Source organism: Macaca nemestrina, chromosome 12 (assembly GCF_043159975.1).
Source record: "Macaca nemestrina isolate mMacNem1 chromosome 12, mMacNem.hap1, whole genome shotgun sequence".
NCBI classification, from domain to species: Eukaryota; Metazoa; Chordata; class Mammalia; order Primates; family Cercopithecidae; genus Macaca; species Macaca nemestrina.
In genome coordinates, this window is record NC_092136.1 from 86,529,830 (window position 1) to 86,547,337 (window position 17,508).

General features: G+C 35.8%; 1 protein-coding gene and 1 long non-coding RNA gene across 8 annotated transcripts in view; one reads left to right on the forward strand and one right to left on the reverse strand.

Annotated features, from left to right (window-relative positions):
* The window catches only part of LOC105468879 (transmembrane protein 135), a 348,642-nt gene that overhangs the window by 202,831 nt on the left and 128,303 nt on the right, over positions 1-17,508 (forward strand). The gene's annotated exons all lie outside the window — the stretch shown is intronic.
* Positions 1-17,508, reverse strand: part of LOC105468875 (uncharacterized) — a 72,443-nt gene that overhangs the window by 28,519 nt on the left and 26,416 nt on the right. Inside the window, exon 3 of one of the 2 annotated variants that reach the window (XR_979682.3) lies at positions 17,316-17,452. The exons of the other annotated variant lie outside the window; for it this stretch is intronic. This is a non-coding gene — a long non-coding RNA (uncharacterized lncRNA). Of the gene's footprint in view, positions 1-17,315; positions 17,453-17,508 lie in introns of those variants that run through there. 2 annotated transcript variants of the gene reach the window in all.

Consider the following 17,508-nt stretch of genomic DNA (forward strand, 5'->3'; position numbering starts at 1 on the left):
TATAGATATTGAACCGCCAGAGGCAGAAGACAGGACTAAGTATAATAATATCGTGATATTTATTTCAGATCTCCAATTCCATGAATCAAAACAGCATATTATATTTTGGCAGGTTCTTAGAAAATTTATAGTTCATGCCAGAATCACATCATAAAACATTAAGCTTCAGCACTTGTATTTTATTCTTGCTGGAATATTTTACCCTTGTCACTAAATCTGCTTTAAATAGCTCACCATGTTATATGCATTATTGCATACTCCTGATGAACAAACAATTTATTTTGAAAAGTTTGGTGTAGACCAAGAAGGCCAAGGGTCAAACCAAGATTTTAAAAATATCAGATCACAGTGTTTAAGTTTGTTGGCCTCGTCTGTACCAACTCTGTACGTGCCTTTCTACACTGAGATGATTATCTTTTGAAATTCTCTTATTTTCTTCATAATAGTAAGTCTGCTTTTGATTTAAATACAAAAATAAATGTGTTATACTTTTGTCCTTAAACAAAACAAACAACATCTGTTTAAGTATGGAACATTTAGGTTTTATTTTCAAAAATTAGAAGAGTTCTTAAGATAATATCAATTTGTTTTGATTCTAATGGGAAGAGCTTTAGGTCAAGAAAGCAATTACTTCCACATGGGTAAGGCTGAGCCTACCTCCCTCCCCTATACCAACCACCCACTAAACTTAAATTTATCTACTCTGGCTGTGTACCTAGATGTGGTTGAATGCATTAGAAGACACAGGCTTTATTTAAGAAACAAAGATTTTAGATATGTAGAAAATGTTTTTTTGTACAAACATAACAAAAGAATTTTGCATATAATGTTAGGTGAGTTCAGCAGCAAGTAACTTAAACATTTTGAATTAGCAAATAAATTTAACTTTATGCATATATGTGTATGGCCAAATGTAATTTTTACCATTTTGTTTGCACATCATTTTTATTTTTAATTGACTGTTGTGTTCTCAGTAGGTAAGTGCTATAGTTTGGATATTTGACCCTTCAAACGTCATGTTGAAATTTGATCACCAGTGTTGGAGGTGGAACCTAATGGGAGGTGTTTGGATCATGGGGGTGGATTCCTCATCAATGACTTGGTACCTTTCTTGTGGTAATGAGTGAGTTTCTATTCTGTTAGTTTCCATGACAGCTGGTTGTTAGAAAGAGCCTGGCACCTCCCTGCCCCTTCCTGTTTCCCCATATGATGTCTGCACATGCCGGCTCCCCTTTGCCTTCTGTCATGAAGAGAAGCAGCTTGAGGCCCTTACCATATGCATATGCTAGCCTCATGCATCTTGTACAGGCTGCAGAACTATGAGCCAAATGAATACCTTTTTAAAATAATAAATTACCCAATCTCAGGTATTCCTTTTTAGTAACACAAATTGACTAAGATACTGAGTTTGCCATATAATGTCAATTATCATTTGAGATGGTTCAGTAGGGATGTGGCAGGTCAGAAGAGAGAAGATTTGTATTTAATGATAAAGAGATGTCATTAATTTCAAATAGGAGATTGTACAAATTTCCATATACCCTTGAATTTTAGAGGATTGAAGTCCATGGGAAAGATTGTTAAGGTAATTGGAAGAGTTGAAGGAATTTGGTAAAAGTCTGGTTTAGTGACTTTCACTGTAGTGGTTTTAGCCTAATGGCTGGGATTGAAGTCAGATTATAGTGGGTTAGGGAGTGAGTGAATGAGAGGGGAGCATGAATAGATTTTACACATGTATACTTCTTTTTTCAGGAAGGTGGTTTCAAGAAGAGAATTAAAGGACAGTATCAAGAGGAAAAGCTCAGGGGTTAAAAAACAGTGCATCCCATGCATATAACAACTTACTCTCTTTTCTTATTGTTTAAAAGTGTCCCATTAGCCAGTGCTGAATGCAAATATGGCTCTAATATTAATATAATATACATGCTAGCAGTCCTTTTGATATAATTTTTCAGTAATGGATTATAAAATCATCAAGTGAAAGAATATTTAATAGGCAGAATCACAACTGACCGTAAAATCTCTGAGACTAATGAGAGCACCCAGGGCATTGGCTAATTCCAGATTGCCCCAATTGAAAGCACTTTATCATTGCCTCACACCTTCATGTTAAAGTATTTTCCATAAAATGTGGACCTAATCCATCCTACCTACATCCTACATCCTACATGTGAGATCTTTAACCTCATTTAACGTTGCTAATTTTGATAGAGTTCTTCTGTATATCTAATGGAGTGCTCTTAAGACAGTTGAAACCCTTCATTTCTTGTTATTTTTGCACTGACTGATGCAATTAATAAATATTTGGTGTTCATTATGAGAATACAGAATGAAGAAATACATGATTATTATAACTTTGAATGCCTTCTATAATCTTGGAAACTTACTGATTAGATTTTAAAAACCAGTTTTATTGTGGTATAATAACCATAAGTTATATTCATTGAAAGTGTACAATTCAGTGATTTTTAAGTACATTTATGGAGTTGTACAGCCATAATCAAATCTAGTTTTTGAATATTTCTATCACTCTAAAAAATATTTGTTGCTATCACTTCCCATTGCTACTCCCAGACCCAGGTAACCGCTAATCTTTTTGTCTCTTTTTTTCCATTTCTGCCCTCTGTGGGTATATTGTAATACAGTTCTGACACTAACTGTCCATCAGTTAGCATCAGACTCCACAGGTTTAAGAGTTTAGCCCTCCCGAAGACTGCTCTCAATTCAGATGCCAGCCACAAATGCGGAACATTCATGCTTCTGACAACTGACTGTAAAATTGGAGATTCCCAAATTTATAGGTTCAGTAATTCTCTGGAATGACTCACAGAGCTCACTAAAAATGTTATACAGTTTCTTTATAAAGGGTACACATAAGACAAGGTTTGGAAGGGACCTGGACCTAAAGCTTCCATGCCCTCTCCCTGTAGAGTCAGGGTACATTACCCTCTCTGCATGTCAGTGTGTCCACCAAGCCTCAGTGTTCAGAGCTTTTATTGGGGTTTCAGTATATGGGTGTGATTGATTAAATTATTGGCCATGTGATTAAACTGTCTCCAGCTCCCTACCTGTCCTTGGAGGTGCTGTTGACCTAGAGTTCCAACCCTCTAATCATGTATTTGGTTTTTTTGGTGACCAGTCCCTATCTGGAAGCTATCACCATGAGCCACCTCATTACCATAACAAAGACAGTGCAGTCACCTATGAAATTCCAAGGGTTTTTGAAGCCCTGTGCCAGGAACCAGGAACAAGGTTCGGATATATTTTTATTATGCTACAATCTAAACTCTCTTTTTCTGAAAATTTTATATACATGTAATTATACAATATGTGCCCTTTTGAGTCTGCCTTCCTTTCCTTAACATGATGTGTTTTGTTTTTTTTTGAGATGGAGTCTCACTCTCTTCCCCAGGCTTGAGTGCAGTAGAGTGATCTCAGCTCACTTCAGCCTCTGCCTGCCAGGTTCAAGCGATTCTCCTGCCTGAGTCTCCTGAGTAGCTGGGACTACAGGAGTGCACCACCATACCTGGCTAATTTTTGTATTTTTAGTAGAGATGGGATTTCACCGTGTTGCCCAGGCTGGTCTCGAACTCCCGACCTCAAGTGATCTGCCTGTCTTGGCCTCCCAAATTGCTGAGATTACAGGTGTGAGCCACGCCGCCTGTCCAACATAATGTTTTTGAGGTCATTATTATCAGTAAGTTTTTTTTCCCCTTTTCATGACCGAATAGTATTCCATTGTTTGGATTGCATTTTGTTTATGGACATATTAATTAACCATTTCGATTATTTCCAGTTTTCAGTTATGAAAGTTGGAGAGAAGTCTTTGGGTTGACATATGTTTTAATTTCTCTTGGCTTGATACCTAAATGTAGAATTGTTAGGTCATAAGAATAATGCTTAAAGAGTAGTTGTTCTATTTTACATTCCCACTTGGCAGTGTATGAGGGGTGCAGTTTGTCAGCATCCTTGCCAACATTTGGCATGATCATACTGTTTTATTATAGCCATTCTAGAGATGTATAGTGGTATCTTTTATGGTAATTTTCATTTCCCTAATGACTAGTGATGTTGGACTTCTTTTCATAGTGCTTATTGGACATTTGTATGTATTTTGTGAAATGTCTATTAAATTTTTTTGCCGTTTTTTTCATGGGATTTATTGTCTTATTACTGACTTGCAGGAGGTGACTTTAAAAATTTTTTCATTTTGGATCAATCTTTTATTAAGTATAGGATTTGGGAATATTTTTTCCCAGATTGTGGCCTGCCTTTTCACTTTCTAAATAGTGCTTTTGGAAGACAAAATGTTATAAGTTTGATGATATTCCATTTATTAATTTTTTTTCTGTTATGAGCTATACTTTGGCTATCATATCCAAGAAATCTTTACCTAGTTGGGGGTCACAAAGATTTTCTCCTTTGTTTTTCATTTAGGTCTGTGATCTGTTTTGAGTTTACTTTTAAATACGGTGTGAGATACTCTGGTTTCTCTTCAGATCATATCAGTCTTTCTGTCACCTTTTAAATATGGTGTGAGGTGAAAATCCAAGTTCATTTTTTTTGTTTTATTTTTTGCCTATGTATATTCAGTTGTACCAGCAGCATTTGTTGAAAAGCCTATCTTTGCCCGTTGAATTGCTTTGGCATCTTTGTTAAAAAACAGTTGACCATAAATGTCAAGGTTTATGTCTAGAATTTTTGTGGTTCTGAATCTACTAAGATGGAGGAAGACTCTCTCCTATGCATTCCAACTAAAACCCTGGGCAGAATACACAGCACAACTATTTGAGGTCTCTGAAGAGTAAATAATAGCAGGAGGTTCAGGATGCAGTTCCAACCTGGAGGTGCGACTGATACTGGCAAGTTTTCTGTTTTGTTTGTTGTTGTTGTTGTTGTTATTGTTTTCTCTCTCCTTTTCCCCTTTCTTTTTCTCCCAGCTTGGCAGGGCATCTTATTCTTGGTCTGCACAAAAGATACAGACAGAAAAATTCTCTTTTTCTCTGTTTATGGTCAGAGGACTGGGAAGAAGGGCCCCTGTGCAAAGGAGTCTGTGTGGAAAATCACTGTTTTCTTTGTGTTTTGTATTCTGGTTTTTGTTTTACTTTTCTGGTGGGACCCCAGGTAAGCCTTAATCATGAGGCTGTTCCCCTGCAATGGTGGTGGTGGTGGTGGCAATGGCAACTATGCAGGCATTTAAAACTCTGAAAGGTAATCTTTTTCTTTGACCAAATAAACTGGAAAAATGGGCCCCTGTAGTCCAAAGAATGAGGGGAGAATATCTGTTCGTTTTTGCTTTTTTCCTCCTTTCCTGCCACTTCTCCCCAAGGCATATGCAGTTGCAGAAAGTACATGAGTGTGTGTGGAGGCAAAAACACCATGTAGCCAGAGAATTAAGACAAGGGGTCTAGGAGACAGATAGTGTTGGGGAAATTATGGAGAGGAAGTAGGTAGAGAAAAAGATGACCTAAATCTGTGCATGAAGACCCAGACTCATCCCTAAGCTGAGCATGTGTGGTACCTTTTCAAGGAGGTGAAATAAAAAGTTTTATAACTGAACTACATTGTAGATCACCGTCTTTGTCCTAGATTGACTTTTAGGTGACACATATGAGGATAGTGTGAATATCCCTAAAAAGACTTGGGAAACTGAATTGACATTGAAGTCACAGCCCACCAGGTAGGTTGGGACTTGTGGTTTGAACCTAACAGGGTTGATTGCCAACAACAACAAAAATATTAAAACGAAAGCAAAAACAAATCCATTGTCCAGAGGACTAAGAGCCTTTAGCATGACCAAGAGTGTCAAAATGCAATATTCACAGTCTCCCTCCCCTTTCTGGGACACACTCCAACATTACTGGACATAACCAAGACTCAGGGAAATCATCAACTGTTGTAGGAAAAACAGCAGCTAACAAATGCCATTCCTAAGATGACCTGGATGCTGGAATTATAAGACAGAGTTCTTACAGCAGCCATTATAACTCTGTCCTGTTAAAGTCAGAACAAACACTTTTGAAGTGAAAAGAAAGAATGAAGTTCTCAGCAAGGAAAGTAGAAAAGGAACCAACAGAAAATTTTAGGATAGGAAGTAGCAATAATCCAAATATATTAAAATAGTAAAATACCTAAACATTTTCTAGATGAGTTCAGTAGCAGAATGGAGGGGACAGAAAAAAGATTAAGTGGACCTCTTCAAGGAGAACTACAAACTACTGCTCAGTGAAATAAAAGAGGACACAAACAAATGGAAGAACATACCATGCTCATGAATAGGAAGAATCAATATCGTGAAAATGGCCATACTGCCCAAGGTAATTTATAGATTCAATGCCATCCCCATCAAGCTATCAATGAGTTTTCTTATTTTTCACAGAATTGGAAAAAACTGCTTTAAAGTTCATATGGAACCAAAAAAGAGCCCGCATGGCCAAGACAATCCTAAGCCAAAAGAACAAAGCTGGAGGCATCATGCTACCTGACTTCAAACTGTACTACAAGGCTACAGTAACCAAAACAGCATGGTACTGGTACCAAAACAGAGATATAGACCAATGGAACAGAACAGAGTCCTCAGAAATAATACTACACATCTACAGCCATCTGATCTTTGACAAACCTGACAAAAACAAGAAATGGGGAAAGGATTCCCTATTTAATAAATGGTGCTGGGAAAATTGGCTAGCCCTAAGTAAAAAGCTGAAACTGGATCCTTTCCTTACTCCCTATAGGAAAATTAATTCAAGATGGATTAGAGACTTAAATGTTAGACCTAATACCATAAAAACCCTAGAAGAAAACCTAGCTAATACCATTCAGGACATAGGCATGGACAAGGACTTCATGTCTAAAACACCAAAAGCAGTGGCAACAAAAGCCAAAATTGACAAATGGGATCTAATTAAACTAAAGAGCTTCTGCACAGCAAAAGAAACTACCATCAGAGTGAACAGGCAACCTACAGAATGGGAGAAAATTTTTGCAATCAACTCATCTGACAAAGGACTAATATCTAGAACCTTCAAAGAACTCAAACAAATTTACAAGAAAAAAACAAACAACCCCATCAAAAAGTGGGTAAAGGATATGAACAGACATTTCTCAAAAGAAGACATGCATATAGCCAACAGACACATGAAAAAATGCTCATCATCACTGGCCATCAGAGAAATGCGAATCAAAACCACAATGAGATACCATCTCACACCAGTTAGAATGGCAATCATTAAAAAGTCAGGAAACAACAGGTGCTGGAGAGGATGTGGAGAAATAGGAATACTTTTACACTGTTGGTGGGATTGTAAACTAGTTCAACCATTATGGAAAACAGTATGGCGATTCCTCAAGGATCTAGAAGTATCATATGACCCAGCCATCCCATTACTGGGTATATACCCAAAGGATTATAAATCATGCTGCTATAAAGACACATGCACACGTATGTTTATTGCGGCACTATTCACAATAGCAAAGACTTGGAATCAACCCAGATGTCCATCAGTGACAGACTGGATTAAGAAAATGTGGCACATATACACCATGGAATACTATGCAGCCATCCAAAAGGATGAGTTTGTGTCCTTTGTAGGGACATGGATGCAGCTGGAAACCATCATTCTCAGCAAACTATCACAAGAACACAAAACCAAACACCGCATGTTGTCACTCATAGGTGGGAACTGAACAATGAGATCACTTGGACTCGTGAAGGGGAACATCACACACCAGGGCCTATTATGGGGAGGGGGAAGGGGAGAGGGATTGCATTGGGAGTTATACCTGATGTAAATGACGAGTTGATAGGTGCTGACAAGTTGATGGGTGCAGCACACCAACATGGCACAAGTATACATATGTAACAGACCTGCACGTTATGCACATGTACCCTAGAACTTAAAGTATAATAATAAAAGAAAATAAAATATAAAATAAAATATGAAAAGAATGAAAAAAAATTAAGTGAAATTGAAGAAAGGGCAATAGAAATTATAGTATCTGAACAATAAAGATAAAAAGACAATAAAATGAGCACAGTGTAGAGATCTATGGGATGATAGAAAAGGTATAACAATTATGTCATAAGAGACCCAGAGAAGAGGACGAAGAGATTGGTACAGAAAAAATACTGAAGACATAATAGATGAAAACTTTCATCTTTGGTGAAAGACACATTTATAGATTCATAATATTCAGTAAATTCCAAAAATGCCAAATATGTTGTGATTCAATTTATATGACATTCTGCAAAAGCAAAAACTGTAGACATGGAGACCCAGATCAGTGTTTGTCGGAGATCGGAAGCACAGGGAAGGGTTGATTTCAAAGACAGAATGAGGGAATTTTCTGAGTGATGAAACTGTTTGGCATAGTGATACTAATAATGGATACATGACTCCATGCATTTGTTAAAACCTAAACATTACAGGTTAAAACTTATAAAGTAAATTTTATTGTAATTAAAATGTTAAAAAGTAATTCTTAAGATAAAAAATGTATTGAGGGCAGTAGTGCTCAGAACACTTTGGTTCTAATGATTTCACCTGGTATATTGGAAGATTAAGGAGCCCAAATAAAGATGCTAGTTCTACAGATTCATTTATGAGAATTGCATCATTGTGGTTTGTGTTTCTATATGATGATAAACTATTCAATTTCTTTTTGAATGAGGGTGCCTTTTTTTTTTTTAAAGAGAGAATTGTTTTCATGCAGTGTATTTGAAATGAGAGTAATCCTTAATATTCTTATTAAAGTGTAAGAAAAAGAACTTGAAAAGCATTTGCCAAAACTAAAAATACAGAACAGTATTTGTATATGTAATATCTACTAGTATTCAAATGAGGTTTCTACATATTGCCTTTTCATGAAAACTTGTTTAGTGTGTTTGCATTTCAAATGAAATGTACGTTTTTTTATTTTCTATTAATATTAGGTGTGAACAGTGTACATTGTATGACCTACATGCTATTTTAAACAGATTCTGCACTCAAATTAAGATAAGAAAAAAGAGCAAAAGCTCTCTTTTGATTGTGTTTTATTTAAGTTATGGTTTCTTGTCCATTGCCCAGACTTGTAATACTGGATCTTCTTTATCTATTACAGGTTGTTGAATATAATCTGTAATAATTGCATATACCTAGTTATGATAAAATGATTTAAATGGTAGCACCTTAACTAAGGTGCTGTGAGTGGTGGATGATGAGAAGTATGTGTTTGTGAGCAGAAATTTGAATCTCCTTGGATCACTAACATCTAAGTATATGGCAAATATAATTTCTATTTGCTTTTCTTCTTTTGCAGTATTTGATTATTAAAACAATTGACTTTAATATTACTATTATGGAGATATCTGAAGGTACTTTCACTTGCTACTTTTTATTTTACTTCATGGAAGATCAGATTTCCTTTATGAAATATTTTTTTCTCTCCAACATTTTTATGTTTTTAAACTGTGCTCCAGACACAGGTGAATGTAATAATAAATAAGCTATGGTTTCTGCTTTCATAGCTCTCACTTTTAAAATTGTTTCATTTGTGTTTTTAAATTTTTCTCTTGAATATTTACTGCTAAATATTTTAAATGTGATTTTCTTTGTGTAATGGCCTACTTTTATATAGAATATAATTAAAATTATATTTATGTTATCTTAGTATGGTATTAGATGGAATTTTTAACCATATGCATATAATCTGTTAGAATTTAATTACTGTTAATTCTAGTAGAACATATTTCCAAGAGCCAAGGTTAATGGAGGGCAATGAGAGAAAGCTATTTATTGAAGCTGAAAGCTCTACTGTATTTGAATTGTAGCTGTCTAAACTACTGATTTTTAAAAATTATCATGAGTTGGTAATCACTAATTTTTTTTTTTTTTTTGAGATGGAGTCTTGCTCTGTCGCCCAGGCTGGAGTGCAATGGCTCAGTCTCGGCTCACTGCAACCTCTGCCTCCCGGGTTCAAGCGATTCTCCTGCCTCAGCCTCCTGAGTAGCTGGGATTACAGGTGTGTGCCACTACATCCGGTTAATTTTTGTATTTTTAGTAGAGACGGGGTTTCACCATGTTGGTCAAGCTGGTCTGAAACTCCTGACCTTGTGATCTGTCTGCCTCAGCCTACCCAAGTGCTGGGATTACAGGCGTGAGTCACGATGCCTGGCTATCACTAAAATTTTTCATTATTTGTTTTCTCTATACTCAATAGTAAAGTTAAAGGTAAGTAAAATTTAGCTTTTAATGTTTTAATTCCTGAAACACTGTTTTCAAAAAGGATACTACGGTTAAATTGTCTGATTAAGGTGGATTTCTTAGGATAATTGAAATGTGTGCATTGACACTAAACCTTGTGAATGGACTTACCCTCTATATGCTATGTGTTTAAAAATTCTGGCCAGGTGCAGTGGCTCATGCCTGTAATCCCAGCACTTTGGGAGGCTGAGGTGGGTGGATCACCTGAGGTGAGGAGTTCGAGACCAACCTGGCCAACACGGTAAAACCCCGTCTCTACTAAAAATACAAAAATTTGCTGGGCGTGGTGGTGGGTGCCTGTAATCCCAGCTAGTTGGGAGGCTGAGGCAGAAGAATCACTTGAACCTGGGAGGTGGAGGTTACAGTGAGCTCAGATCATGCCATTGCACTACAACTTGGGCAACAGAGCCAGACTCTGTCTCAAAAAAAAAAAAAAAAAAAAAGAGTTAAACGAATATTTACCTTTTTTGTTCTAAGAGCAAGCATGTTCAGTGAACATTTTCTACTTAGAAAAATTTTGCAATACATCTTTCAAGTATTTTAGAATGTTTTAAATTCATAAAGCACTTAGTCTCGTAGTTGTTTTATTTGTTCTTTTGTAATATTATATGTGAAATTAAAACCTTGTCTCTGATTTGTTTTGTGAATTATCTGTGATCCAAAGAATTCATCAAAAAAATTAAAGAATGGGTATATGAATATCATATATTTATTGTACAAGAACTGTTCAATTTTTGATAGCCTATTTAATATTACCTGAATAATTGCATTAATTATTTTATTTAATAGTTTTCAGCCTTTAGTAGTAATAGAGTATGACTTTTAATGTTGATCTGGGAAAAATGCATCGTGAGGAATTAATCTGTAATTTATACTAAGAAAATGACTTTTGGGTAAAAAATTCATAGAATGAAGGATCTGACGATTAGTTTAGGTCTTTAAAAACAAAGGCAATAAATAGTGAATTTTAGAATATTACCGCTCAGCTCATATAGTAAATGAAGGAGTTTCTAGTGGCAAGTATGTTTGAGAAACTATAGACATGTCGGATTGTGTGGGCTTTATATTTCATAGTATATGTTAGATGCTCACCTATTTTTTCCTTAAATAGTATTGTGTTGTATAAGAGACTCTAAATATAATGAAATCATTGTCTTTATTCTGTATATATTACTTTTTGTATTGAATGCCTGTGGCTTTTAGCACAATGCTTGGAATGTTGATGTTGTTATATACTCTTATAAGTTAACATTGATTTATAAGAATTTAATATACCCAACATGGAAGTATTAACACACGTTGGTTTACCTTTGTGAAAACCCAGTATGGCAAACATCCTCTTTGCTAAATAAAAATTTAGGGTACCATTTTGTATATTATAAAATGATTTTTCAGTTAAAATTTCTTTTTATTTTAGAAAATTTTAAACTCACACAAAAGTAAAGAGGATAATAATCCCCCAATGTAGCCATCATCCAGTTTTAATAATTGCTCACTGATTGCCAGTCTTCTTTATATCCCTAACCACTACTGCCTTCCCTCAATAATTTTGAAGCAAATTTCAAAATTTGCTTTTTGAAGCACGTAGACATCATATCACTCTATGTAAATATTTCAGTATGTAGCCTTAGAAGACAAGGAATCTCCTTTTAAACTATGAACACAATGCTGTTCATCTCACTGAAAAATTTTTCCTTATTATCGTATTTAGTCAGTGTTCACATTTTTCCAGTCATCTCTCTTTCTTGTTTGTTAAAATCAGAATCCAGATAAGATCTATATATTCCAGTTGGTTAAGATCTTAAATTTATTTGAATTGGTTCCCCCTTTGTCCCTCTCTGTATGGTTTCCTAGAAATTTATTTATTGAAGAAACCAGACTGTAAAGCTTCTCACAATCTGATTTTTGCTGGTCCTTGTGGTATTCTTTCTTGGTTCTCTGTATTTCCTGCAAATCAGTAATAGATCTAGAGGCTTGATTAGATTCATATGTGTTTTGTTTTTTCTTTTCCTCGTCTCAGAAATACATCAAAATTGGTTTTGTGTACTTCCATCAAGAGACACATAATATCTCGTTGAGTTTGTTTGTGTGTCTTGTTAAGTCATTGGTGACCATTACCTATCATTACTTGTGTTTATTAGGCTTGCAAAATGGAGATATTCTTTTATCAGAGAATACTTGTGTAAAGGGAAACTTCTATTCTTTAACTATTTGGTTGCCTTTCATATGGAAAAGATAGGATAAAGTCTTGATTTTTCTCCCTTTATTTAACATTATTCAAAATGATGCGTTAGTTTATAAAAATCCTCAAAAGATGAATAATGAGGTTTTTATAAATCATTAGGAAATCATAGATTTAAATATATTTTGTGTGTTTCAATCCGCCGTAGTTATCCTTCTTTTTTTTTTTTTTTGAGATGGAGGTTCACTCTGTCGCCAGGCTATAGTGCAGTGGCGTGATCTTGGCTCACTGCAACATCCGTCTCCCAGGTTCAAGTGATTCTCCTACCTCAGCCTCCCAAGTAGCTGGGACTACAGGTGTGTGCCACTACACCCTAGCTAAAAAAAAATAGCTATTTTTGTATTTTTAGTAGAGATGGGGTTTCACCATGTTGGCCAGGATGGTCTCCGTCTCTTGACTTCATGATCTGCCTGCCTTGGCCTCCCAAAGTGCTGGGATTAAAGGTGTGAGCCACCATGCCTGGCCGTAGTTATCCTTCTTGAAGGTAAAGTTGTCCCTTCTTTGGACAGTGGAAACCTCTACAGGTTGGCTTCTGAATCCTTTGGATATAACTCTAGTAGTAGTCTGGTAAGATAAGAGGTTCTAGGTTCATCTTGTATAGCTCCTGGCCCCAGCTACAATCAGCCATTTCCCCAAGGAACTGTTGTTAGTTCACAAAAGGATTTTTAACTTATAAAATGTTTTATTATTTAAGAGTTACTCATACCCTATGAATTAAAATTTTCGTTTGATGTAATTTTGGTTGTATAGGATATATGAGTGGATGATTTTGAAAGATTTGTCCACTATTGAAGTTAGTAGTGTGGCATTTAGTTTTCCCCTTGAGAAATCTGTTACTCACCATAAAGTTCATCTTTTTTTTTTTAATTTAAATAAAGTTTATCTTTAAAGTTGATTAAAATTTTTCTCATGGGAGATTTGAATAATTCACATCATAATACTCATTTAGCCTCATATATATTTATTAAAATTATCTCCACTTAATAGTAGGAAAACATAAAGATTTATAAAATTATGATTTTGATTGTGAAACATTTTGAAACTCAGTAATTAGAGTCACCTGATTTATGACCTAATTTTTATACTCTGAGATATCCCACATTTTGATTTAAAATTGGTGGAGGAATGAACAGAAGGTGATTTTGTAAAACAAGAGAGGGGAAATATTAAGGATAATAAAACAATGTTTATAGGGGATGTACTAGAAAATATAATTATTATTGTGTAGTTAATATTATGGGTACTTTGATTTTATGATTTATAATCAGGTGGGTCTTATCTAAAATAATAGTTTGACCAAATGCTTATGATTAGCTAAGAATATTTTATTTTATCCTATTGGGTTCTCAAACTTACTTTGACTTTGAGATTTTAAATGTTTAGTGCTTGCTTTGTGTCTCTTGGGGAGCTATGTCAAACCAAGTTAAGAATTCATTAATAAAACTCTTACAATTTATTTCCCACAGAGGGTTAGCTTGAACTCATGTGCCAGAGGTTACATAGCAGTACTTCACAGAAGGTCTCCAAGGTAAAGAGCAATAAGTTAGAGGGGCCAGAGGGGCCAGCAGGGAAAGTATGTGTACTAAGTTGACCATCTGGAATACCTGAGGCCAGATTCTGATTAATGCGTTCATGTGAGATGAAAACAGGGAATGGAGAAATAGTTACTGTTTGTCATAAAGTATTGTGGTTGGGTTGGAATACTAACTGCCAAATCTAATAGATCCTATTGAACTCAATATAACCCTCCCATGGGCTTTGGGGATCTTACAGATCTTGACCTTAAGTGTCATGGATTCTCAAACCACACTCTCTTTGTGCCCGAACAAAATGTAGTTTGTTGTAATGATTGTATGGTAAGATGAGCTGAAACATGCTGTGCATGTATGTGTCTGTGTGCATTTCTGTGTGCGCGTAGTTGCCATTAAGTTTACTTAGTGCTTATAGTACTTTGACTATTGAGAATCTTGTGATGGTATTTTATAACTTCAAATCTTCAAGATTAGAACATTTTTCAACCAAATTGTAAAATTGTAAAGAAAACGGCTAGCCACCATCCAATTACAACAACTTCTTGTTGTTTGTGGGAAAATAAGCAAAATCAGATTCTTTTACCGTTCATTCATCTAGTACAGAATGTTACTTATGCCTGGCTAGGGGCTGTTTATTTGCCAGTCTTTCAAAATTAAACCTTCTTAAACTATATTATACTTTGAGACCCAGTTAATGTTGTCTTTATCTGTCTTTGTTTAGAAAGAGTGTTTTGTGTTGATGCTACAGGATATTTTGACAAAGATTATTTATTCAGAATTCCCACTTACAAGTTCAGTGTTGAAAAATGAGAGAAAGAGAGCTCCCTTACAGACCCCCTTTTGTTGTGATGGTGAAGTTCAGCATATCACTATGTGGTGTTCTTATGCTTGTTTCTTTGGAGTGTTGTAGCGGAAGCCAATGTAGTTTGTACAGTCATGCTTTTGTTCATACGCCACCCCTCAATCTCATACAGAAGGCTTTATGAAAAAAAAAAAAAAAAAGTCTTGGAGTTTCTCTAGGTTAATTGAATTGAGCCGATTTGAATTCAAGTCTGAAAAAAATAAGTTATAGCCTAGCATTCTGTATTTTGTCTTGTTTTATTCACCGTCTTTTTACCCTTATCTTGTTTTTTAATGTTTCCACTGGGTAGCTAAAAAATAATAGAAGTGGGCTGGGCGTGGTGGCTCATGCCTGTAATCCCAGCACTTTTGGAGACCGAGGTGGGTGGATCACCTGCGGTTAAGAGTTTGAGACCAGCCTGGCCAACATGATGAAACCCCCTCTCTACTAAAAATACAAAAATTAGCTGGGTATGGTGGCTGGCGCCTGTAATCCCAGATACTCAGGAGGCTGAGGCAGGAGAATCGCTGGAACCCAGTAGGTGGAGGTTGCAGTGGGCCAGGATTGCGCCATTGCACTCCAGCCTGGGTGACAAGAGTAAAACTCTGTATCAAAAAAAAAAAAAAAAAATTATAGAAGCAATATATACTATTAATAATTGACAAAATTTCAAAATATGTAAAAATGTATAAAGTAAAAAAGGAGTATCCCTGTTTTTTCACTCTTTTCTATTCTTGCCTTCTGGATTAACCACTGTTAATGGTTTGATGTATCCTTCTTGACTGTTTTGTATTCATTTTCACATAAATGAATACATCTCTATGTGCATTTGGTACATGTGCCAGTTTAACTTATTCTACATAACTATAATTATTCCATAGTATAGTTATACTGTAATTTATTTACTCACTCTCTTGTTAAATGTTTGGGTTGTGTTCAATATTTCATGTCTCTAATAATGCTATTCCTTCCTTTTCCTTTTCTCTTTCCTTTCCTTTCTTTCCTTCCTTTTCCTTTCCCTTTCCATTTCCCTTTCCCTTTCCTCTCCTTTCTTTCCTTTCTTTCTTCTCACTCTGTTGCCCAGCCATACAGTGTTGTACAGTGGCGTCATCTCAGCTCACTGCAACCTCTGCTTCCCGCATTCAAGCGATTCTCCTGCTTCAGCCTCCCAAGTAACTGGGATCACAGGCATGTGCCACCATGCCTTGCTAATTTTTATATTTTTAGTAGAGACGGGGTTTTACCATGTTGGCCAGGCTGACCCCTGACCCCAGGTGATCCACCTGCCTCACTCAGCCTCCCAAAGTGTTGGGATTACAGGCATGAGCCTCCACGCCCAGACTCTCAGACATTTCTTAATTGATAGAAGCATGTTAAATTTGTATAGTGATGAGGATGGCAGACACAATATCTTCTCATGGGTGGCATCCCACTGATTATACATTTGTTTGACAAAAATATTTATAGAACTGGGAAGTATACATTCTGAAACTGCTATTAAATAGGTTTTAAAAAATTAGGGCAAGTACAGTGCCTCACACCTGTAATCCTAGCACTTTGGGAGACCAAAGAGGGAGAATGCTTGAGCCCAAGAGTTTGAGACTAGCCTGGGCTCAACATAGTGAGATCCCATCTCAAAAAAAAAAAAAAAAAAAAAAAAAAAATGACTGGGTCTGTGCCTGTAGTCCCAGCTACATGGGAGACTGAAGTGGGAGGATCACTTGAGCCTGGGAAGTTTAGGCTTCAGTGAGCCTTGATCGTGCTTTGCTCTCCAACCTGGGTGACAGAGCAAGATCCTGTCTTATAATGAATGAATGAATGAATGAATGAATGCATGAATGAATAAAATACATAAAAAATCATGTGGAAAGGCCAAAGACAGAACAGTAGATACAAAATCAGCACTTTTCTTTTTAAATCAATCATGTAGAAAAAGGAACTGCTTTATGATACTTCTGAATCTGATTTCTAAGAGAACTCTTATAAAAATCTCACATACTTTATTTAATAACCTTGTGAAATAGGTTCTACTTGTCAAGCTCTTTCTTGCTTGTTTATATATTTTCCTCCAGACTTCAAAGCTCTTACTACTCTCTGGTAAATAGAATCAGCATCTCCGTGAAGTACTGTTACTGACTACTTCCACTTTATTTTTGGCTGCTATCTGTGAGGATTATTGTAGTTAATGCCATGGAAAACAGAAAACCATCTGGTTAAAAGAGAAGTAGTGGTAATGGTGGTGTTCGGTGAGAGAGAGAGAGAGAGAAGGAGAGAGAATTTTAAACAAGAATCAAGCAAACTTTTTCTTTGTTTTTTCTTTTTCAATGGTGTTTTAATAATTTGAAAATTTGGATCTTCTAAAATACTTAGAAGTCTTTTGAAATTTCTAAGATATTTTTAAAAAGGTAACTCTTTGTAGCTATTTGTTTGCAATCACTGTGAGTCAAGGTTGCCTTAAAAAAAAAAAAAAACTTTAAAGTGCTAAGTAAACTATTTGTGTCATTAATGTTAAGGAAGCTAGCATTAATATGAAGGAGATTCCTGAAGTTTACCAGTGTCACAGAATCAGAGCAGAAGGTCCTTGGAGAGTGACCTGAAAGAGAAAGACAGCAGCAGATATTTGATGTCTTTTCAATTTTCTGTTGTGAT